At 54.0% G+C, this 21,690-nt stretch overlaps 3 long non-coding RNA genes across 3 annotated transcripts; 2 read left to right on the forward strand and 1 right to left on the reverse strand.

The window, feature by feature from the left end:
• Window positions 1–225: 225 nt before the first annotated feature.
• LOC125328432 lies at window positions 226–510 on the reverse strand. The gene is made up of 2 exons (XR_007204714.1): window positions 428–510; window positions 226–347 (listed from the first exon to the last, which is right to left on the reverse strand). It is a non-coding gene; the product is annotated as an uncharacterized LOC125328432 (long non-coding RNA).
• LOC125328430 lies at window positions 286–1,384 on the forward strand. The gene is made up of 2 exons (XR_007204712.1): window positions 286–376; window positions 455–1,384. It is a non-coding gene; the product is annotated as an uncharacterized LOC125328430 (long non-coding RNA).
• Window positions 1,385–6,487: 5,103 nt separating this feature from the next.
• On the forward strand, window positions 6,488–10,812 carry LOC125328431. The gene is made up of 2 exons (XR_007204713.1): window positions 6,488–7,339; window positions 7,708–10,812. It is a non-coding gene; the product is annotated as an uncharacterized LOC125328431 (long non-coding RNA).
• The last annotated feature ends 10,878 nt before the right edge of the window (window positions 10,813–21,690 follow it).

Consider the following 21,690-nt stretch of genomic DNA (forward strand, 5'->3'; position numbering starts at 1 on the left):
CAAACAGGGACAGCTTGGAGGGAAAATCTGAAACAATCCCCAGGGAAGAGAATGAACAGCATGAGGTAAACTGAGGTAGTCACTTGCACAGACACAGTGAAAATTTTGGGGATAGACACTGAGACATTCTCGAGGATAGAGAAAATTACTTTTTGGGGTAAAAATGGGATGATGGGTAGGGCAAAGCTTGTGGGAAAAACTTGAAATAATCTGTAGGAAAGAGCATGAGCATTTTGATGGAAAAATGAGATATTTATTCTTTACTTCCCCTTGGGATAACTTAATCTGCACCCTTCCATGAGCAATTCCTTGGCTTCTCCTGGAGAAAACCCCACGGCAGAGGCAGTCTGCAAAGGAGCCAAAATCAAGAGCAAAGGTTGGTTTGGGTTTGAGCACTTGAAATAACTTTTGAAAGAGAAGCAATAACCTTTTGCTGCTTCTTTCTTTCTTGCAGATGCTGGGATTGCCTCTGTGGACATGTGCTGAGCTCTCCCTGCAGGGAACTGTCAGCCCTGAATGCCTGTGCAATAACTCAGAGCCTCAGCCATGAAGGGCCAGGCTGTGTTTAAAACAGCCCAAGGTGCCAGAGAGCTGGAGTAATTTCCTAGCAGGTAACTTGACTTGGAAGCTGCATTCTAAAATTTGTCCACATTTAATTTATGTCCCACATGGAGACACCTAAAGAAGCAGAGGTGGGGTGTTCCTAAGAAAAGAACATCTAAATTCTTTGGTGGTAGAGGGCTTAAAGTCTGAGTGGAGGTGCCTTTAGGACACTTCTATTCCAGTATCTGAATGGAATTTAAATGAAGTATCCAAATCCTGACAAGCTTGTATGAACTCCAAAGCCTCTGCAAGTGTTTCACAGCCAGGGAAGGAGATAAGAGTCTGAAGTCTCTCCCCAAAACCTGGCTGCTGGTTTGTTTGGCCAGGCATAGGAATAATTGCATATTCCCTGGGGCTGTCCTTATGGGGAGAGGTTTACTTATGTGCCCTGGGTTTATTCAGTGCATCTTCAAAGTGATGGAAACTGATTGCATTGAAATGCTAGGGGTGCCAAATGTTTTCCCCAGCCAGAGCTCGGAGCCAGCCCAGTGGGAAGGGGTTTAGTGGCCATTTTCCCACTCCCTCAGGGCAGCAGCACTGCAGCACTCGCACCCAACCGTGCCCGAGGTGCCAAGTACTGGCAGGAGGCAAAGCCAGGGACTGGGCAGTAGGAGCTTGCACTGCTCCTGGAAGCGCAGACCTGGAGCTGTGGGTTAGACCTCCCAGGAGCTGCTGCCTCACTCAAACCTTGTTTAAAGCTCAGCATCCCTCCTGCTCCCTTGGAATGATTGTTGCTTCTGTTGTTGCTCTTTCCCCAATACATTATGATTATTATTGTAAATTCCCACTCCATTTCTTCCATAGCCCTTTGCTTCCCAGAGGTGGTGTTTTAGGCAAGCCCCTCCAGCCTGGGAAGGTGCTTTTAGCTCTGGACTCATTCCCAGTCCCCATGAGCAGCTGGACCTGTGCTGTCCCCAGCAGGTGCCTTTCCTTCCTTCCCTGCTGCACTTTGGCTTTTGGAGGGCTCTCTAGGGGGCTGAGGAAGAAGTTCTTTGTCATTCCAGGGCAGCATAAGCCCTGATCCCTCTGTTTCACTGAATTTTGGAGTCTCCAATTTTTCGCTCTTCGAGGCCAAAATTAACACAACTCTTTTTATCCCATTCTCTGCAGCATCCTCAGCCCCCCCAATCTGCCAAACTCCCTCCTCCCATCTCTGAGGCCATCCCCCCGCTGTCCCCCCCCCATGTACCACAGCTCTCTCTTCAGGCAATCCCAATGCCTCTAAAACCTCCAAAACAAGTCTCCCATGCATGAGCCCCTTTCCCTCTGAACCAAGCAATCCCCTTTCTTCCCAGATTTTCCCAAAGGCATGCACCCCTCCAAAAGCGTACCTTGAATCAGTAGATGTATTTCCCTTCTTGTGTGCTAAACCTTCCAGTGTGCATAGTCCCCCCATCAACTAAAGCCTACCCTGACATTCTTTTTCCTTGGACACATCTGGAAGAACCGTCTCCAGATATTATTTCCTTCTGCAAGGGCTCGTTCCTCGAGATGGAATTTTGGCGTTTTGCTTCTCCTTTCAGAGGAGCAGCAGAAGCGGTCGTTGCCAGGGGAACGGTGCAGGCGAGGGAGGGAGGGGGGGGGGTAGGAGGTGGGAATCCTCTCGGAGGCCGATTCCTCCAGGAGCGGGGGAGCAAAAGCGGAGGCTGCTGCCGCCACCGCCAAGTGCACCAGCTCTTGGGGCCGGTACCAGAGGCTGGCGTGGAGCCTCTGCACGGGTCCGCAGCAGCCACGGCGCCAGGAGGCCGAGCTGCCGGCGGGCCCAGCGCGGCCCGCGGGGCCGAAGCCGGGTTCAATGGAGCCGCGGCAGAGAACGCAGCGGCGGCAGGGGCTGCTGGAACGGCCGCGGACATCGGGAGCGGGGCCGGAGCCGGGACTGGGGCCGCCGGCAGGGGCGGGGCCGGGGCGGGCCCCAAAAGCGGCGGGCTGGACTGGTGTGGAGCGGAGGGACGGGCACAGGGACACCCAAAGCGGCGGGCTGGGCTGGTGTGGGGCGGAGAGCCGGGCTAGGGACGGGCACAGGGACACCCAAAGCGGCGGGCTGGGCTACCGCTGGAGCTGGGGGGGGGCGGCGGGAACAGCGGGGCTACCGGCGGAGCCGCGGGCGGTGCCTGAGAGCCGGCACAGGCGGGACCTCGGGCTCCAGGAGCGGCGCTGCAGCTGCGAGCGGCGCCACAGGAGCCTGGGCTTGGGGTGAGGTAGGCGGGAATGGAGGGGGCGATGCTTCCAGGGGCTCCCAGCCCTTCTCTTTCTTGCTTTCCCTTTGCTTCTTTCCTTGGGTCTCGGACAACTTTAAAATTCTTATTCCCTTAGACTCTGTTTCCCACCCAGCATGAAGCGTACTTGCTTTCTTCTGTGTTAACGAGTTCTTTTGAATTTACCAATACTTGTAAAGCGTGACAGATCCAGACTTCAAGAGCCATGTCTGGGCCAGAAGACACGGTCGGATCTTATTTCCTTCTCGGCCCAACCAAACATACAAAACTGGATCATTTTGACTTTGCTCGTTTCCTTTGTACTTGGGTTTGTATTCCAGTTAGCCAGCATAACTCCCCAAGGGCTTTCCTGGGCTATTTCCGCTGGCACGCCTCTATTCCCTTTTTTATTCCCTGACTCTTGCTTACTAGTTTTATGTCCCATTTTCTCAGAATCTTATCTATCTTTCCCAGGCCTTTGTTTCCCACCTTTTTAATAAAAACCAACAAAACAACTCTTCAAACCTCACCACCTCTTTCCCCTTTCTTCTCCTAGAATACAACAGTTCCCTCCTCTTAATAAAATATGCCTCCTCCCAGAAAATAAAGTTCTATTTCAAGGCTTAGCATTTCTATCACATACATTCTCATTCATTCTCACTCACTCCTTTTTATTGTTCCAACTTCTCTTTCTCAAGTGTTATCAGTCACAACCACACAAGGCTTAGGTACCTTTTAATTTCAAATTGTTGGCTGATGCTCACCCCTGGGCCCAAAATTCCAGGTTTCTTGAAGTAATCCTCAATTTGACAGAATTAAGCCTGGATTTCTTGATTTTTTTTTTTTTTAAATTTTTTTTTTAAACTCTCAATCCAGCAGCCTCAAAACCCAAATGTCTCGGAACTAACCCTCCATTTAGCAGAATTAAGCCCGGATGTCTCGAATTTTTGAACCCTCAATCCAGCAGTCTTAAACCCTAAATTTCTTGGATCCAATACTAGGAAATTCTTGACTCCCCTCCTTCAAGGACTCCAATCCCTTCCCTGAAAGCCCGTCCCAGTTAACCCGGGGCTTCTCTCACTCCTTTTATCTTTGGCTTCGCCTCTTTACTGACTGCTTCCCTCGCGGCAGAGCAGAGCCGCAGCCTCAGAGGCTCCACACTCGCTTCGCAGCTCTGGGGTAACCAGCCCGCGTCTCATGCACACACTTTCATCCCCCTTATCCCCCCAAAAAGAGGAAAGAAAAAATACTCACTTTTCTCGGAGTCTTGGTGCACACGATTTTACGTGTTTAATTACCGTGGTACCTCAGGGAGCCTTTTCTTTCCTTTCTTGTTGCTTTGTCTCCTCTCTTGCCCTCCGGGTGTTTGACTGCAAAGCCCCCTGACCCCGCCGGGAAACACAAAGCGAGGCCGCCAAAAGTGGGCGGGGGCACCCCCCTGCTCTGGGTTCCCCGGGAGATCCCAGAGCTGAGCCTTTATCCCCGTACGGGCCACCAAATTGTGAAACACGAGGTTCGCTATTTGTAAAATTTGAAGGAAAGTTTAAGAAAAGATCGCCTTTAACAGCGAGCTCCCGCAGCCAGCTCACAATCCCAGCCCGCCTTCCCGGGCAGGGTTTCTTTCGGACCAGGGCTGCATTTCCATCCCCCGCTCTGGGAGTCACCAGGTGCGTTAGGAGCGAGCCGATCCCGCTCCCTGAGACACAAGGGCTTGCTCGAGGAGACTGTTCCTGTTCCTCTGTTCCAGCCACTCTGCTCTCCCCAAAACACCCATCTCCTCGGAGCTCCTCTGAAACTGCATTTCCATTGACCCAGGGCTCCAGAAGCTGCAGAGTCGTGCAATGGGGTTTCTTTGGGAAGGGACCTTAAGCTCTTGCAGTTCCACCTCTGTCATGAGAATTTCAGGGCTCTTAAGACTCACAGAACGATTTGGGCTTGGAAGGACCTTAAAGCTCATTCAGTGCCAGCGCTGCCACAGGCAGGGACACCTCCCACTGTCCCGGGCTGCTCCCAGCCCCAACGTCCAGCCTGGCCTGGAACATTCCAGGGGATCCAGGAGCAGATCCCCCCTCTCTGGGCAGACAGAATGAGCTAAACCTGGCTATTCCTGAGGGAGTGATGGCAGCACAGCCGAGTCCTACATCCCTGATTCCCACTGGGAATCTCCATCTCCTTCCTGCTGTGGGATCCAGGAGTTGCAGTAGGATTTTTGTGTTTGGTGCTGCATTCCCAGCGTGGCAGAACCTGTCACCCTCGGAAACACGGCCAGCGTGACAAGTTTTTGCTCCCTTTCTGCTTTGTTTTTGCTGTGTTTTGTTTCTCTTGACAGCTGGTTTAGAACTTCTGTGTTGCTGTTTAGACATCAAGCTTTGGGGCTGAGGTTTTTTATTCCCAGGTGCTTGCTGGCAGTAAAAATACATTTCACATCTGCAGTGTGTGCACGTGGCTTGGGCTGTGGATTCACAATTCTGGGGCAAAAAAGAAGTCCCTTCACACCTGTGCTGCTGGTGGTGTCCCCTGTGAGAAGTTTGGTGGCTCGTTTGTGGCTCTCTCAGTTGTTCCCTTTCACAGAGCCCGGCATTTCTTCCCTTTTCAGTTTCATCCTGCAGAGCTTCGTTCCTGCTGCCTCAGCGTGTTCTGAACCCTCCGCTCGCAGCCTGGGGGTGCCTTTTGTGCTGCTCCTCCGTGGGGCTGACTTGAGAGCGGAATCAAGGTTGGAAAAGACCTCGGAGATCACTGAGTGCAACCAGCACCACCACGGCCACCGCTGACCATGTCCGCCCATGCCACAGCCACAGGTGTTGGAGCACTCCCAGGGGTGGGCACTCCAAACCTCCCTGGGCAGCTGTGCCAAGGCCGGAGCGCCCTTTCCATGGAGGAATTTCCCCAATATCCACCCTGAGCCTCCCCTGGCCCAGCCTGAGGCCGTTCCCTCTCCTCCTGTCCCTGTTCCCTGGGAGCACAGCCCGACCCCCCCGGCTGCCACCTCCTGTCAGGGAGTTGTGCAGAGCCACAAGGTCCCCCCTGAGCCTCCTTTGCTCCAGCCTGAGCCCCTTTCCCAGCTCCTTCAGGAACTCTCCAGCCCCTTCCCAGCTCCCTCAGGAACTCTCCAGCCCCTTCCCAGCTCCGTTCCCTTCCCTGGACTCGCTCCAGCCCTTCCGTGTCCCTCTTGTCCCAGAGCTGCCCCCAGCACTGGAGGTGCCCCAGCAGTGCCAGCACAGGGACGGGCACTGCCCCGGCCCTGCTGTCACCCCAAGGTGGCACAGCCCAGGTGCCCTTGGCTTTGCCCACCTGGGCACACCCAGCTCGTGTCCAGCTGCTGTCCCCAGCACCCCCAGGGCCTTTCCCAGTTTTCCAGCCCCTCTTCCCCCAGCCTGGAGTGTTCCACGGTGGCCCAGGTGCAGGAGGCGGCACCATCTCACTCCATGGTGGGATTTTTACATTCCTTTCATTTTGCCACTCCGAACGCTTATGCAGCTGCATCTGGGCTGGAAAAGTCACTTTTTTACTGGTGTAGCTACTCAGGAGATCTCTGATAACTCTGTTACCCAAGAACAGGGAAGGATGTGTGATGTCCAAGGCCCTGTGCCAGCAAATCCCAGTTTTTGTGGTGTTTGTTCTCCCCCAGCACAGTTTGATGAGATTTGTCCAAAACAGCTTTCCTGGGGAAGCCTTTGGTCGTGTGGTCATTAAGGGAGAAATGGAAACAATGCTGAGCATGCGCGGTGTTGTGGGAAGGGAAGCGCAGGAGCAGTGCTATGCCTGGTTACGTCATGTGGCGTTAAAGGGCGGGGCGGAGCCGGGCAGCGCTGCGCATGCGCACTGGCTTTACCCGCCCGGTGCTGTTGCTCCGTGGGTACCGTCCGGCGCTGCCCGGGAGCGGCTTGGAAGCACCGGGTTCGGTTCCCGGCTGCGGCAGCGGCGGGCGAGGGTTGTGGTGACAATGGAGGAGGGCGGCTGTTGCTGTGGCTGCAGCGAGGTGGAAAGTGAGCGGAGAACGGCGACGCAGCGTGTGCCGGGAAAAGACCCGAGGGGGGGCGGCCCCGGAGCAGAGCCGGGCGGGAGCGGGCGGCGGGGACTGCGCGGGGCGAAGGCAGTCCCGGCGCGGGCGCGGAGCCGGGGAGGAGCTGCGGGGCTGGGGCCGGGGCTTGCGGGCGGCACGGCGGGACCTCCCTGCAGAGCCTTTCCTGGGAAACAAAACCTGGAGTTTGTCCCACCTCGGCCCCGTGGCAAGGGGCAGCGCAACCGAGGGGAGCAGCGCCTGAGCAGGGGCGGCAGCGTGCGGGCGCAGGGAAGACGCGGCTGGTGCTGGAGCGAGAACGTGCAGGTTTCTTACATTTAAATGAACGTGGAAAGCAGGGAGAGAGGTGGTATAAAAGCACCGGGTGCTCGGGCAGGTGAGACAGGACTCAGGGGAGGGAGTCGCTTTCCTGAGCTCCTGAAGTTCCACTTGACTCTCTCAGGAGCACTCGTGAGAAGTTTCCCATTTGGAGTTGGGCTCCAAAAGGAAGGAACTTGAAACTGCTTCTTCTGATAAATCCGTAAGTATGGGAGGCCCTATGAAGCCCACGGGTGTAAGCAGCCAATAACTCCCACGAGTATTTTAACTACTAAAAATAGCAGCTTTTATTTCTTCTGCACACAAACGACTTGGCTGTCCTGTGCAGGGTTCACTGAGGCTGTGAATTGCAATCCAGGGCATCTTCAGGCTCCTGGTGCTCGGGACTGTGGCGTTTGGTGTGCAGAAAACATCCCAGGCTGTCCAGCTTGGGTGTGGATGTGCATTTCCACAGTTCCTCAGAGTGGGAAAAGGCCAAGAGGGTGATGGGAAGGCCTTTCTTCTAGGCCTGGGCATCCTCAAGACACCTCAAGGATGTTTTTTAAATGTTTGTTGTCTTTTGTTTCCCAGCCCAGGGCTGAGCTGGAGAACGGGTGGAGACAGTGGCAAGCGGGAGTCCCATGTTTACATCTGCCCTTGGATTCCACTTTCTTCCAGTGGGTCTGTGCTGCCCGAAGTACAAAGGAAGGAGGTGTTGGAGTACCTGTTTGTTCACCTGTTGAGCTTGGAAGAGATGCTGAGTGTGAAATTCCAGGGGTGCCGGCTCCTTGTGAGCTGTTGGTTGCTCAGGAGATTGGGTCGGGGAAAGGGGGGGAGAGTCCGAGCACAGCACAGTGGTAGGAGCTGGGTTTGCATCTCAATCTAAGGCATCTCAAAGCCTGATAAGCTGGAAAGAAGACTTTGCTGTGTTAATGCACAATTACATTTTTGTGCAATTTTTTGAAATTAGGGCTGGGATCAATCTGGGGAGGTTATCTGGCCCAATTCCCTGTGCCCTGCTTTGCCATGAGGAATGGATGCCTGACCTCTTTGCAGAGAGCTGCTGCTGCTAAAGATTTCTCAGTTTCTATAGTGAATTTATCCCAGTACTTTGCTGCTATAAAGAAGTCTCCTCTTGCTGCCATTTCCCCTTATTACATTTAAGATCAGCTCCAGCTGAGTTAGAATTTAATCCCAACCTTTTCCCCTTTTTTTTTTTCCCAAGAGGCCTCAGCTATCTCGCTATTTCTTTCCTCTCTCACCCTCCAGGTCCTGTTTTTCAGACCTCGTTCTTTCCTTATAAAACCCTTGATAACCCATTCCCCACTTAAGGCTTTGTTGTATCCTTGTTTTGCTACCTTCTGGGTGCTGTGGATGAAGGTCTGGCTTTGAGGAGCACACCCTGCTCCCTTTGCTCAAGGGATTGCAGTTATTCCAATCTCCTGCTGCTGAGGGCTTCCTTAGGCTCTTGCTGAAATGAAAAATATCCAGGAAGTTTTTCCTTTTTTGAGATTAGACTGGTTTCTGCAGGTCCTTGAGATGTGACCATGATGGTTAAAAACCCACAGTGCAAATGAAGGTTTCTCCCGTCTTCCCCCTGCCCCCTACCTGCTCCATGCACAGTTCATTACTTTGTAATCACAACTACTAAGGAAACCTTTCTAATCTTGTCAATTGGCAATGCAACTGCTTTTAAATTCTGGTTTAAAATAGGTTTTGAAGTCAGGCTCTGCCCTTGCTATTGATTTGAATTCTTGACTGAGTAAATTATTGGTGCTTAACAAGCCCTTTGTTGCTTTAAAGCCTTTCTCCAAGGGTCAAAGAATAACACTGACAGGGAGTGAAGGAGCGCTGCCCAGTAGTTGCTTAGAAACGGAGTGTGTTAAACCCGGTTTCTTTAAAAGCAGTTTTGAGTAAGTGAAATTCAGGCACTTGAATTACTTTGGGGAATGGTCCATTTAGGATAGATCCACACTGACAGAAGCTGTTTATCTGAGGTCAGTACATGCTTTGATCAGTGCAGGGCCTTCCCCTCAAGAAATGCATGAGCCAAGCCCAGCAAGGTAGAGGAAAAGACACAAGTTCAGCTTAGGGAGCTGCACAGGTGAAATCCCATGGATGTGCCTGGAGCGTGGCCCTCCCCAGCAGCTTTTCTTACAGTTAAATTCTTTAAAAAGCTAAAAGCTGATGCTCAGTACTTTGGGATCTGGCTCAAAACTGTGGAGAGGATAAACTCCCTTACTGGAACTCAGGCAGTGGAGTGCTCACAAGCCAGCAGCCAGATTGCTTCTTGTTCAGCTTCAATTCAACGTTGGCTTTTTGTTGTTGTTTTGGTTGGTTGGCTGGTTTTAAAGTATTCTTAGAGATGCTACAAGTGGAAGAAGAGAACAGAAATAGAGTGGAGCACCACTGGCACAGTAACTGATATTTTACTGTTCCTCTTTTTCTTTTAAAAATTTATGTAGATAACATGAACTTTTAAACTCTGTGATTTGGGAGAAACACTCTTTTTTCTCCCTCTCTTTGGAAGAGATATGCAAGTCCTGAGCCGTTGGGCCAACGCTTGCTGGTTTTTGTTTACGTTTTTACAATCAAACAAGGGGCTGATAAGATTGACAAGGAAGATACAACTCAGGAGCTCACTAGGCAGCAGCCTCCAAACTCTTTGGGTGATGCAGTAGAGTATGAAGACTGTTTTCCAGTGCGAGATTAATCCATAATAACATGCTCACTGACATAAAAGTCACTTCTTATAAGCCACTTCTTATTCCCTGAAGTGCAGGAGCTGAGGTGTTTGACAAAGCCTTGGCAGAATGATGAAGTATATCCCTGTCAGATTTCTCCTGCTAGCAAGAGCAATCCATCTTCTTTAAGGGTTTTGTTCCTTTGGGATTGTGTGTAGTTTAGAGGGAGAACAGTACCCAGAAGCATTAATTATTTAATCTGCACTGCTTTTTTCCTCGACGTGTGAGGTCTGAGTATTGTGCTGGGAAGTGGGGCCAATAAAATTTCTGGGAGTCAGACTTGGAGCTTGAAAGTTTTAGAATTAACACTGGAGACTCAGCTCCCTCTATGGTCAGAAGAGGGGGAGACACCTTCCTTCAGGATGTCTCTCTAGGGAATGCTTTTGCAAAGTTTTCTCTCGTAACGGCTGAAGTCTTGCCTCTCCCTGAAATTGCGGTGTAGATCCCACTGGAGGCAGTAAATCTCTCAAATGTATGAGCTTGGGCCTACACACCTGCTAAGGTGTGACTAGAGGTGTGAGAGCTTTTGCAAATGAATTTGGAATAATGAGAATCATAGAACCACTGAGGTTGGAAAAGCCCTCTAAGGTCATCGAGTCCAACGTGTGCCCAATCCCTACCTTGTCACCCAGCCCAGAGCACTGAGTGCCGGGTGTTCCTCGGACACCTCCAGGAACGGGGACTCCAAACCTCCCTGGGCAGCCCCTGCCAAGGCCTGACCACCCTTTCCAGGAAGAAAGTCCTCTTGATGTCCAACCCTGGTGCGGCTTGAGGCCATTTCCTCTTGTCCTGTTCCTGGTTGCCTGGGAGAAGCAGCCAATCCTCACCTGGCTACACCCTCCTGTCAGGGAGTTGTAGAGAGCAAGGTCTTCTCTGGGCCTGTTCTTCTTAGGACTGGTATGGAATCACTATTTTGCATTAAAGGACAATAAGCAGATGTTTTGAAAAAATACTTTGAAATGTTTTTGCATTGCCCTGGAAATCTGCCAAGAAATGGAGTTGCTTACCAGGTTAGGTGTTCTTGCCTGCAACTTCCCAGGGGCTGCTGGAGGTGGGATGAGGCTATTGCAGAGGAATTACAAGTATGTGGTTTCTCACTCAGGAGACTCTGGGTCTGCTGTAGTTATGGGACTGGTTTTCCAGACTAGAGGAACCCCTTAAAGCACTGCAGAGGGAGGTGGAGATGGGATTTGGGGTTTTCATCCCCACCTCCTGAGCACACATGGGGTTAGATGCCCTTTGGCAGAGCTGTAAGGTGTAATGTGGGCAGCAGCTCCTCCTCTCTTTGGGGGCCTAAATTGAAATGCTCAGGAGCCAAATCACCTCTGAGCTGCTCTGTTGTGAGCAGGAGAGGAAGGGACACCTCCAAAGGCCACACAGCTCACTCAGAAAAATCCTACTGCTGAACCTGGAACCCCCCAAGGATGCCCGGGACCCCCCGGGCCCCTCTGTGATCCTCGACAATGCACCCCCCCATCATCAGACCATGCAGTGTCCCCCAGTGTTCTGCCAGTGGGAGCACTGGAAGAGATACTGGGAACACTGGGAGGGAACTGGGAGGAAACTTCCCACCACTCTCCAACGTGCAGCAGCCCCAAGTGCGACCAGTGAGGAGGAGGAAGTGCTCCCAGTGCCCCGCCCCCCCCCCCGCCAAAAAAAAAGTTGGGGGGGGTGCGGGGGGGAGTACGAGAAGAAAAAGGATTTAAATGGAGGAGAAAACACTCAGTTTCTGTAATTGTGTTTGAACTTAGGAGGATCCCACTTCATCTACGATTTGGAAGGTCTCAATTGGAGGAACACACGTTTTCATGATTTTGTATCTCAATTGGCAGGGAATCACCATTTTCCATTATTTTCGTATCTAAATGGAAGAAGAAAGCCTTTATGGTGCTGTTTGATGGATTTGAATTGAGGGAAACCGCCCCATTTTCATCATCTTAAGGTTAAAATTGAGGGCAAAACACCACCGTCCCTGGTTTTAAAGGGCTTCCCTTGAGAAGAACCTCTTTATGTGCCATTACAAGAGTTCCATCGTGGGGGGACCCTCATTTGAAGGGACCTTCATAGAGGAAAAATGTGTCCAAAAGACCCCAAAATGGTGTTTCTTGAGGGAAATTGAAGAGGGAGCTGCATTTCCCCTCATTTTAGGAGGCTAAATTGAGCAAAACTCCCCCTTGATTCACTTTTTATTTGGGTTTAAATTTAGGGGAGACCCTCCTTATGCATCAATTACGGGTCTAAATTGAGAGGGAACCTCCGTTTTCCCCTTGATTCAAGGCTTTGAAATGGTGACTAAAGGGAGTTTTCCCTTAATTCATTAAGAAATTGAAAAAGAACAGTAAAGATGAGCTGGCGCTGCCGGTTTGGACTCAATTTATCTGTCGGGATTTCAGACTCCGACAGACACCGAGCGCCGACGGACGCCCAGCAGTGACTGTGTCACGCCCCGACAGATCAAACAGGGGCTGGAAGCTCCATGGAGTAGCTCAGCGCCTGCTCCGCTCTTGCCCCCCAAAGCCCGGGATGGACCGGTGGGTCTGGACACATCCCCATTGAGGGGGGCAGAGCCGCTGCTCGGGGGCCCTGGGGGATCCTTTATCCCCCTCGTGCAGCAGCGAGCTGCCGAGGAAAAAGCCTTCGTTCCTAGGCTTGAACCCCTGCAGGTTTACCTCTCATTCTTTTGCTCTGATTTGTTTGAAGAAATTCAATTTATTCCCCGCAGTGTGTCTCTTACTCCAGTGACCCGTGAGTGACCTGTCTAAGCCCTTTTCCCGATCCTCAAGTCTTTCCTGATGTGTTCTGTTCCCTGCCCAAGGGGAGGAGGAGAGGGACAGAGCGGTTTTGCTGCCACCAGGCACCTGGCCAGGCCCAGCCCACCCCAATAATCCCTGCGATAATTCACGCCACCATTACCCAGGCGCGCGGCGGGTCCGCCTCCGCGGGCAGGCGGCTACAGTAGTTCAAAGTGGGCAAACTGGGACGGAGTAAGAGGAAGCAGGTGGTGCCGGTGGGTGAAATGTCTCTGCTGCGACCTGCCTGGGAAAGGAGGAGGGAGAACCTGGTGCAAAGTAAAGGAGAGAGAAAGAGGGACAAGGCTGGAGCTGTGGAAGGAAGCGGAGATGGCCAAGAGGCAGCTGAGCATTTTGCTTTCCAACTCCGTGGGGGGAAAGAAAGCGCTGTCAAATCCATCCAGGAAAACAGAGGAGAAATAGCAGGTGGTGGAAATCGCCGGCAATTGGGATTCAATTTGTCTGTCTGAACTGCAAACGCCGACAGACACCGAGCACCGCTGGACGCCTGCTGGCATTGCGGTGTGTCCTGCTCCGGCTGCAGCCCGCCTGGCGAGACCCCCAGCAGCAGCTGCCCGGGGGCTGCGGATCGGGCAGCAGCCAATCGGAAGCATCGCAGCGTGCGGCAGCCAATAGGAGCCCTGGCTACTCCGGCAGCCAATGGAAAGCGCCGTTTCCTGAGGGACCAGGCAAAGCTCGAAGCCCCTCACAGCTGCTTCGTTTTTTGGGACATTTGTGGAAAGCTCGGAGTTCTTTTTTTTTCTTTAGCTTCCCTTTTCCAGGACAGGAGGGATTCCGGCGCGGGGGATATCCCGCCTCGGGCGCTTCTGGGCGGTTTTGAAGCGGGGGGAGCCCACCGCGGCAGTGGCGGGAAAAGGGGGTGCGGAGTATAAAAGGGGGCGCCGGCGTCGCGGCCCCTCAGTCGGGGGGCGGCGGCGGCGGCCGCAGGAGCTCCGCGGGCTGGCCCTGATGCGGGGACGCCGCCCTGTGCGGCCGAAGGCGCCGGCCCTGAGGCGCGGGAAAAGCGGCGTGGCAGCCGCGCATCGGCTCCGTCATCGGCAGCGCCGCTTCGTGCCGGTAGGGAGCGGGAGAACGCGGCGGCGGGCGGTGGGTGGTGAGTGCCGTCGGCGAGACGGGGCTTGGGCCGCCTGCGGTGTGCGATCTCCCGAGAGCAGCGGGGAGGCCCCCGGGGAGCGGCGGCGGGCGCGGCGCTGTGGGAGCCGGCGAATGTCCCCGAATGAGCCGCCCGGCGCAACGCGCGAGGTGCCAATGAAATAAAATAGAACACGGTAAAGTGCCATAGAGGAGCCGCACCTAGAGGGCTCTCCGCCCCTGCGCCGTGTCACTAAGAGAGCTGCACCGAGGGACCGTCGGGGCGGCGCTGCAGGTTAAAAAGAGCAGCACGGGAAAGGCTGAGAAGTGTGAGCGGAATAAAATATTGAGAGTGGTCTAAGAAATATTGTAAAGGTACTGCAGCAGGAGTGGCCGCTGCCCCGTGTCACTAAAAGAGCTGCACCGAGGGACCGTCGGGTCAGCGCTGCTGGTTAAAAAGAGCAGTACGGGAAAGGCTGGGAAGTGTGAGCGGAATAAAATATTGAGAATGGTCTAAGAAATAAATATTCAAAAGGTACTGCAGCAGGAGTGGCCGCTGCCCCGTGTCAGTAAAAGAGCTGCACCTCGGGACCTTCGGGGCAGCGCTGCTGGTTAAAAAGAGCAGCACGGGAAAGGCTGGGAAGTGTAAAGGGAATAAAATGCTGAGCATGGTAAAAGAGGTACAATAAAGGTACTGCAGGAGGTGTGGCCGCTGCCCCGTGTCACTAAAAGAGCTGCACCGAGGGACCGTCGGGGCAGCGCTGCTTGGAAAAAAGAGCAGTACGGGAAAGGCTGAGAGGTGTAAAGGGAATAAAATATTGAGCATGGTAAAAGAGGTACAATAAAGGTACTGCAGGAGGTGTGGCCGCTGCCCCGTGTCAGTAAAAGAGCTGCACCGAGGAACCGTCGGGGCAGCGCTGCTGGTTAAAAAGAGCAGCACGGGAAAGGCTGCGAAATGTGAGCGGAATAAAATATTGAGAATGGTCTAAGAAATATTGTAAAGGTACTGCAGCAGGAGTGGTCGCTGCCCCGTGTCACTAAAAGAGCTGCACCGAGGGACCGTCGGGGCAGCGCTGCTTGGAAAAAAGAGCAGCACGGGAAAGGCTGAGAGGCGTAAAGGGAATAAAATATTGAGCATGGTAAAAGAGGTACAATAAAGGTACTGCAGGAGGAGTGGCCGCTGCCCCGTGTCAGTAAAAGAGCTGCACCGCGGGACCGTTGGGGCAGCGCTGCTGGTTAAAAAGAGCAGCACAGGAAAGGCTGGGAAGTGTGAGCAGAATAAAATATTGACAAGGGTCTAAGAAATATTGTAAAGGTACTGCAGCAGGAGTGGCCGCTGTCCCGTGTCACTAAAAGAGCTGCAACGAGGGACCTTCGGGGCAGCGCTGCTGGTTAAAAAGAGCAGCACAGGAAAGGCTGCGAAGTGTGAGCGGAATAAAATATTGAGAATGGTCTAAGAAATATTGTAAAGGTACTGCAGCAGGAGTAGCCGCTACCCCGTGTCACTAAAAGAGCTGCACCGAGGCACCTTTGGGGTGGTGTTGATGGTAAACGTGCAGCACGGAAGAGGACTGGAGGTGTGAGGGAAATAAAATATAGAGAAAGGTCTGAGAAATAGTAGCAGCACCGCAGCAGGAGTAGCCGCTTCCTCAGGATAAAATGAGCTGCACCGAGGCGAAGCTGGGGCAGGGGTGCTGCTTCAAAGGTGTCACGGCAAAGGTCGCATCTGTGAAGGGAATAAAATAGAATATTGAGAAAATGCTTTAAAAGTACTGCAGCAGGAGTGGCCGCTGCCCCGTGTCAGTAAAAGAGCTGCACCGAGGGACCGTCGGGGCAGCGCTGCTGGTAAAAAAGAGCAGCACGGGAAAGGCTGAGAGGTGTAAAGGGAATAAAATGCTGAGCACGGTAAAAGAGGTACAATAAAGGTACTGCAGCAGGAGGAGTGGCCGCTGCCCCGTGTCACTAAAAGAGCTTTTCTGAGGCACCGGCGGGGCTGCGCCGTTCCCGCCTCGGGCGCTTCTGGGCGGTTTTGAGGCAGGGGGAGCCCACCGCGGCAGTGGCGGGAAAAGGGGGTGCGGAGTATAAAAGGGGGCGCCGGCGTTGCGGCCCCTCAGTCGGGGGGCGGCGGCGGCGGCCGCAGGAGCTCCGCGGGCTGGCCCGGATGCGGGGACGCCGCCCTGTGCGGCCGAAGGCGCCGGCCCTGAGGCGCGGGAAAAGCGGCGTGGCAGCCGCGCATCGGCTCCGTCATCGGCAGCGCCGCTTCGTGCCGGTAGGGAGCGGGAGAACGCGGCGGCGGGCGGTGGGTGGTGAGTGCCGTCGGCGAGACGGGGCTTGGGCCGCCTGCGGTGTGCGATCTCCCGAGAGCAGCGGGGAGGCCCCCGGGGAGCGGCGGCGGGCGCGGCGCTGTGGGAGCCGGCGAATGTCCCTGCATGGGCCGCCCGGCGCAACGCGCGAGGTGCCAATGAAATAAAATAGAACACGGTAAAGTGCCATAGAGGAGCCGCACCTAGAGGGCTCTCCGCCCCTGCGCCGTGTCACTAAGAGAGCTGCACCCCGGGACCGTCGGGGCGGCGCTGCTGGTTAAAAAGAGCAGTACGGGAAGGGCTGAGAAGTGTGAGCGGAATAAAATATTGAGAGTGGTCTAAGAAATATTCAAAAGGTACTGCTGCAGGAGTGGCCGCTGGCCCGTGTCACTAAAAGAGCTGCACCGAGGGACCGTCGGGGCAGCGCTGCTGGTTCAAAAGAGCAGCACGGGAAAGGCTGGGAAGTGTAAAGGGAATATAATGCTGAGCATGGTAAAAGAGGTACAATAAAGGTACTGCAGGAGGGGTGGCCGCTGCCCCGTGTCACTAAAAGAGCTGCACCGCGGGACCGTCGGGGCAGCGCTGCTGGTTCAAAAGAGCAGCACGGGAAAGGCTGCGAAATGTGAGCGGAATAAAATATTGAGAATGGTCTAAGAAATATTGTAAAGGTACTGCAGCAGGAGTGGTCGCTGCCCCGTGTCACTAAAAGAGCTGCACCGCGGGACCGTCGGGGCAGCGCTGCTGGTTAAAAAGAGCAGCACGGGAAAGGCTGCGAAATGTGAGCGGAATAAAATATTGAGAATGGTCTAAGAAATATTGTAAAGGTACTGCAGCAGGAGTGGTCGCTGCCCCGTGTCACTAAAAGAGCTGCACCGAGGGACCGTCGGGGCAGCGCTGCTTGGAAAAAAGAGCAGCACGGGAAAGGCTGAGAGGTGTAAAGGGAATAAAATATTGAGCATGGTAAAAGAGGTACAATAAAGGTACTGCAGGAGGGGTGGCCGCTGCCCCGTGTCACTAAAAGAGCTGCACCGCGGGACCTTCGGGGCAGCGCTGCTGGTTCAAAAGAGCAGTACGGGAAAGGCTGAGAAGTGTGAGCGGAATAAAATATTGAGAGTGGTCTAAGAAATATTGTAAAGGTACTGCAGCAGGAGTGGCCGCTGCCCCGTGTCACTAAAAGAGCTGCACCGCCGGACCTTCGGGGCAGCGCTGCTGGTTAAAAAGAGCAGCACGGAAAGGCTGGGAAGTGTGAACGGAATAAAATATTGACAAGAGGATGTGTGAGCTGAATAAAATATTGAGAGTGGTCTAAGAAATATTGTAAAGGTACTGCAGCAGGAGTGGCCGCTGCCCCGTGTCACTAAAAGAGCTGCACCGAGGGACCTTCGGGGCAGCGCTGCTGGTTCAAAAGAGCAGCACGGGAAAGGCTGAGAAGTGTGAGCGGAATAAAATATTGAGAGTGGTCTAAGAAATATTCAAAAGGTACTGCAGCAGGTGTGGCCGCTGCCCCGTGTCACTAAAAGAGCTGCACCGAGGGACCGTCGGGGCAGCGCTGCTGGTTCAAAAGAGCAGCACGGGAAAGGCTGAGAGGTGTAAAGGGACTAAAATGCTGAGCATGGTAAAAGAGGTACAATAAAGGTACTGCAGGAGGGGTGGCCGCTGCCCCGTGTCACTAAAAGCGCTGCACCGCGGGACCTTCGGGGCGGCGCTTCGGGTTCAAAAGAGCAGCACGGGAAAGGCTGGGAAGTGTGAGCGGAATAAAATATTGAGAGTGGTCTAAGAAATATTGTAAAGGTACTGCAGCAGGAGTGGCCGCTGCCCCGTGTCACTAAAAGAGCTGCACCGAGGGACCGTCGGGGCAGCGCTGCTGGTTAAAAAGAGCAGCACGGAAAGGCTGGGAAGTGTGAACGGAATAAAATATTGACAAGAGGATGTGTGAGCTGAATAAAATATTGAGAGTGGTCTAAGAAATATTGTAAAGGTACTGCAGCAGGAGTGGCCGCTGCCCCGTGTCACTAAAAGAGCTGCACCTCGGGACCTTCGGGGCAGCGCTGCTGGTTCAAAAGAGCAGCAAGGGAAAGGCTGGGAAGTGTGAACGGAATAAAATATTGAGAGTGGTCTAAGAAATAGTCAAAAGGTACTGCAGGAGGTGTGGCCGCTGCCCCGTGTCACTAAAAGAGCTGCACCGAGGGACCGTCGGGGCAGCGCTGCTTGGAAAAAAGAGCAGCACGAGAAAGGCTGAGAAGTGTAAAGGGAATAAAATATTGAGCATGGAAAAAGAGGTCCAATAAAGGTACTGCAGGAGGGGTGGCCGCTGCCCCGTGTCAGTAAAAAAGCTGCACCGCGGGACCGTTGCGGCAGCGCTGCTGGTTCCAAAGAGCAGCACGGGAAAGGCTGGGAAGTGTGAGCAGAATAAAATATTGAGAGTGGTCTAAGAAATATTGTAAAGGTACTGCAGCAGGAGTGGTCGCTGCCCCGTGTCAGTAAAAGAGCTGCACCGAGGGACCGTCGGGGCAGCGCTGCTGGTTCAAAAGAGCAGCACGGGAAAGGCTGCGAAGTGTGAGCGGACTAAAATGCTGAGCATGGTAAAAGAGGTCCAATAATGGTACTGCAGGAGGTGTGGTCGCTGCCCCGTGTCACTAAAAGAGCTGCACCGCGGGACCGTCGGGGCAGCGCTGCTGGTTAAAAAGAGCAGCACGGGAAAGGCTGCGAAATGTGAGCGGAATAAAATATTGAGAATGGTCTAAGAAATATTGTAAAGGTACTGCAGCAGGAGTGGTCGCTGCCCCGTGTCACTAAAAGAGCTGCACCGCGGGACCGTTGGGGCAGCGCTGCTTGGAAAAAAGAGCAGCACGAGAAAGGCTGAGAAGTGTAAAGGGAATAAAATATTGAGCATGGAAAAAGAGGTCCAATAAAGGTACTGCAGGAGGGGTGGCCGCTGCCCCGTGTCAGTAAAAAAGCTGCACCGCGGGACCGTTGCGGCAGCGCTGCTGGTTCCAAAGAGCAGCACGGGAAAGGCTGGGAAGTGTGAGCAGAATAAAATATTGAGAGTGGTCTAAGAAATATTGTAAAGGTACTGCAGCAGGAGTGGTCGCTGCCCCGTGTCAGTAAAAGAGCTGCACCGAGGGACCGTCGGGGCAGCGCTGCTGGTTCAAAAGAGCAGCACGGGAAAGGCTGCGAAGTGTGAGCGGACTAAAATGCTGAGCATGGTAAAAGAGGTCCAATAATGGTACTGCAGGAGGTGTGGTCGCTGCCCCGTGTCACTAAAAGAGCTGCACCGCGGGACCGTCGGGGCAGCGCTGCTGGTTAAAAAGAGCAGCACGGGAAAGGCTGCGAAATGTGAGCGGAATAAAATATTGAGAATGGTCTAAGAAATATTGTAAAGGTACTGCAGCAGGAGTGGTCGCTGCCCCGTGTCAGTAAAAGAGCTGCACCGCGGGACCGTTGGGGCAGCGCTGCTGGTTCAAAAGAGCAGCACGGAAAGGCTGGGAAGTGTGAACGGAATAAAATATTGACAAGAGGATGTGTGAGCTGAATAAAATATTGAGAGTGGTCTAAGAAATTTTGTAAAGGTACTGCAGCAGGAGTGGCCGCTGCCCCGTGTCACTAAAAGAGCTGCACCGAGGGACAGTCGGGGCAGCGCTGCTGGTTCAAAAGAGCAGCACAGGAAAGGCTGCGAAGTGTGAGCGGAATAAAATATTGAGAATGGTCTAAGAAATATTGTAAAGGTACTGCAGCAGGAGTAGCCGCGGCCCCGTGTCACTAAAAGATCTGCACCGAGGCACCTTTGGGGTGGTGTTGATGGTAAACGTGCAGCACGGAAAAGGACTGGAGGTGTGAGGGAAATAAAATATAGAGAAAGGTCTGAGAAATAGTAGCAGCACCGCAGCAGGAGTAGCCGCTTCCTCAGGATAAAATGAGCTGCACCGAGGCGAAGCTGGGGCAGGGGTGCTGCTTCAAAGGTGTCACGGCAAAGGTCGCATCTGTGAAGGGAATAAAATAGAATATTGAGAAAATGCTTTAAAAGTACTGCAGCAGGAGTGGCCGCTGCCCCGTGTCAGTAAAAGAGCTGCACCGAGGGACCGTCGGGGCAGCGCTGCTGGTAAAAAAGAGCAGCACGGGAAAGGCTGAGAGGTGTAAAGGGAATAAAATGCTGAGCACGGTAAAAGAGGTACAATAAAGGTACTGCAGGAGGGGTGGCCGCTGCCCCGTGTCACTAAAAGAGCTTCTCTGAGGCACCGGCGGGGCTGCGCCGTTCCCGCCTCGGGCGCTTCTGGGCGGTTTTGAGGCAGGGGGAGCCCACCGCGGCAGTGGCGGGAAAAGGGGGTGCGGAGTATAAAAGGGGGCGCCGGCGTCGCGGCCCCTCAGTCGGGGGGCGGCGGCGGCGGCCGCAGGAGCTCCGCGGGCTGGCCCGGGTGCGGGGACGCCGCCCTGTGCGGCCGAAGGCGCCGGCCCTGAGGCACGGGGAAAGCGGCGTGGCAGCCGCGCATCGGCTCCGTCATCGGCAGCGCCGCTTCGTGCCGGTAGGGAGCGGGAGAACGCGGCGGCGGGCGGTGGGTGGTGAGTGCCGTCGGCGAGACGGGGCTTGGGCCGCCTGCGGTGTGCGATCTCCCGAGAGCAGCGGGGAGGCCCCCGGGGAGCGGCGGCGGGCGCGGCGCTGTGGGAGCCGGCGAAATGTCCCTGCATGGGCCGCCCGGCGCAACGCGCGAGGTGCCAATGAAATAAAATAGAACACGGTAAAGTGCCATAGAGGAGCCGCACCTAGAGGGCTCTCCGCCCCTGCCCCATGTCACTAAGAGAGCTGCACCGAGGGACCGTCGGGGCGGCGCTGCTGGTTAAAAAGAGCAGTACGGGAAAGGCTGAGAAGTGTGAGCGGAATAAAATATTGAGAGTGGTCTAAGAAATATTCAAAAGGTACTGCAGCAGGAGTGGCCGCTGCCCCGTGTCACTAAAAGATCTGCACCGAGGGACCGTCGGGGCAGCGCTGCTGGTTCAAAAGAGCAGCACGGGAAAGGCTGAGAAGTGTAAAGGGACTAAAATGCTGAGCATGGTAAAAGAGGTCCAATAAAGGTACTGCAGGAGGTGTGGTCGCTGCCCCGTGTCACTAAAAGAGCTGCACCGCGGGACCGTCGGGGCAGCGCTGCTGGTTCAAAAGAGCAGCACGGGAAAGGCTGCGAAATGTGAGCGGAATAAAATATTGAGAATGGTCTAAGAAATATTGTAAAGGTACTGCAGCAGGAGTGGTCGCTGCCCCGTGTCAGTAAAAGAGCTGCACCGAGGGACCGTTGGGGCAGCGCTGCTGGTTCAAAAGAGCAGCACGGAAAGGCTGGGAAGTGTGAACGGAATAAAATATTGACAAGAGGATGTGTGAGCTGAATAAAATATTGAGAGTGGTCTAAGAAATTTTGTAAAGGTACTGCAGCAGGAGTGGCCGCTGCCCCGTGTCACTAAAAGAGCTGCACCGAGGGACAGTCGGGGCAGCGCTGCTGGTTCAAAAGAGCAGCACAGGAAAGGCTGCGAAGTGTGAGCGGAATAAAATATTGAGAATGGTCTAAGAAATATTGTAAAGGTACTGCAGCAGGAGTAGCCGCGGCCCCGTGTCACTAAAAGATCTGCACCGAGGCACCTTTGGGGTGGTGTTGATGGTAA

Source organism: Corvus hawaiiensis, chromosome 7 (assembly GCF_020740725.1).
Source record: "Corvus hawaiiensis isolate bCorHaw1 chromosome 7, bCorHaw1.pri.cur, whole genome shotgun sequence".
Taxonomy (NCBI): domain Eukaryota; kingdom Metazoa; phylum Chordata; class Aves; order Passeriformes; family Corvidae; genus Corvus; species Corvus hawaiiensis.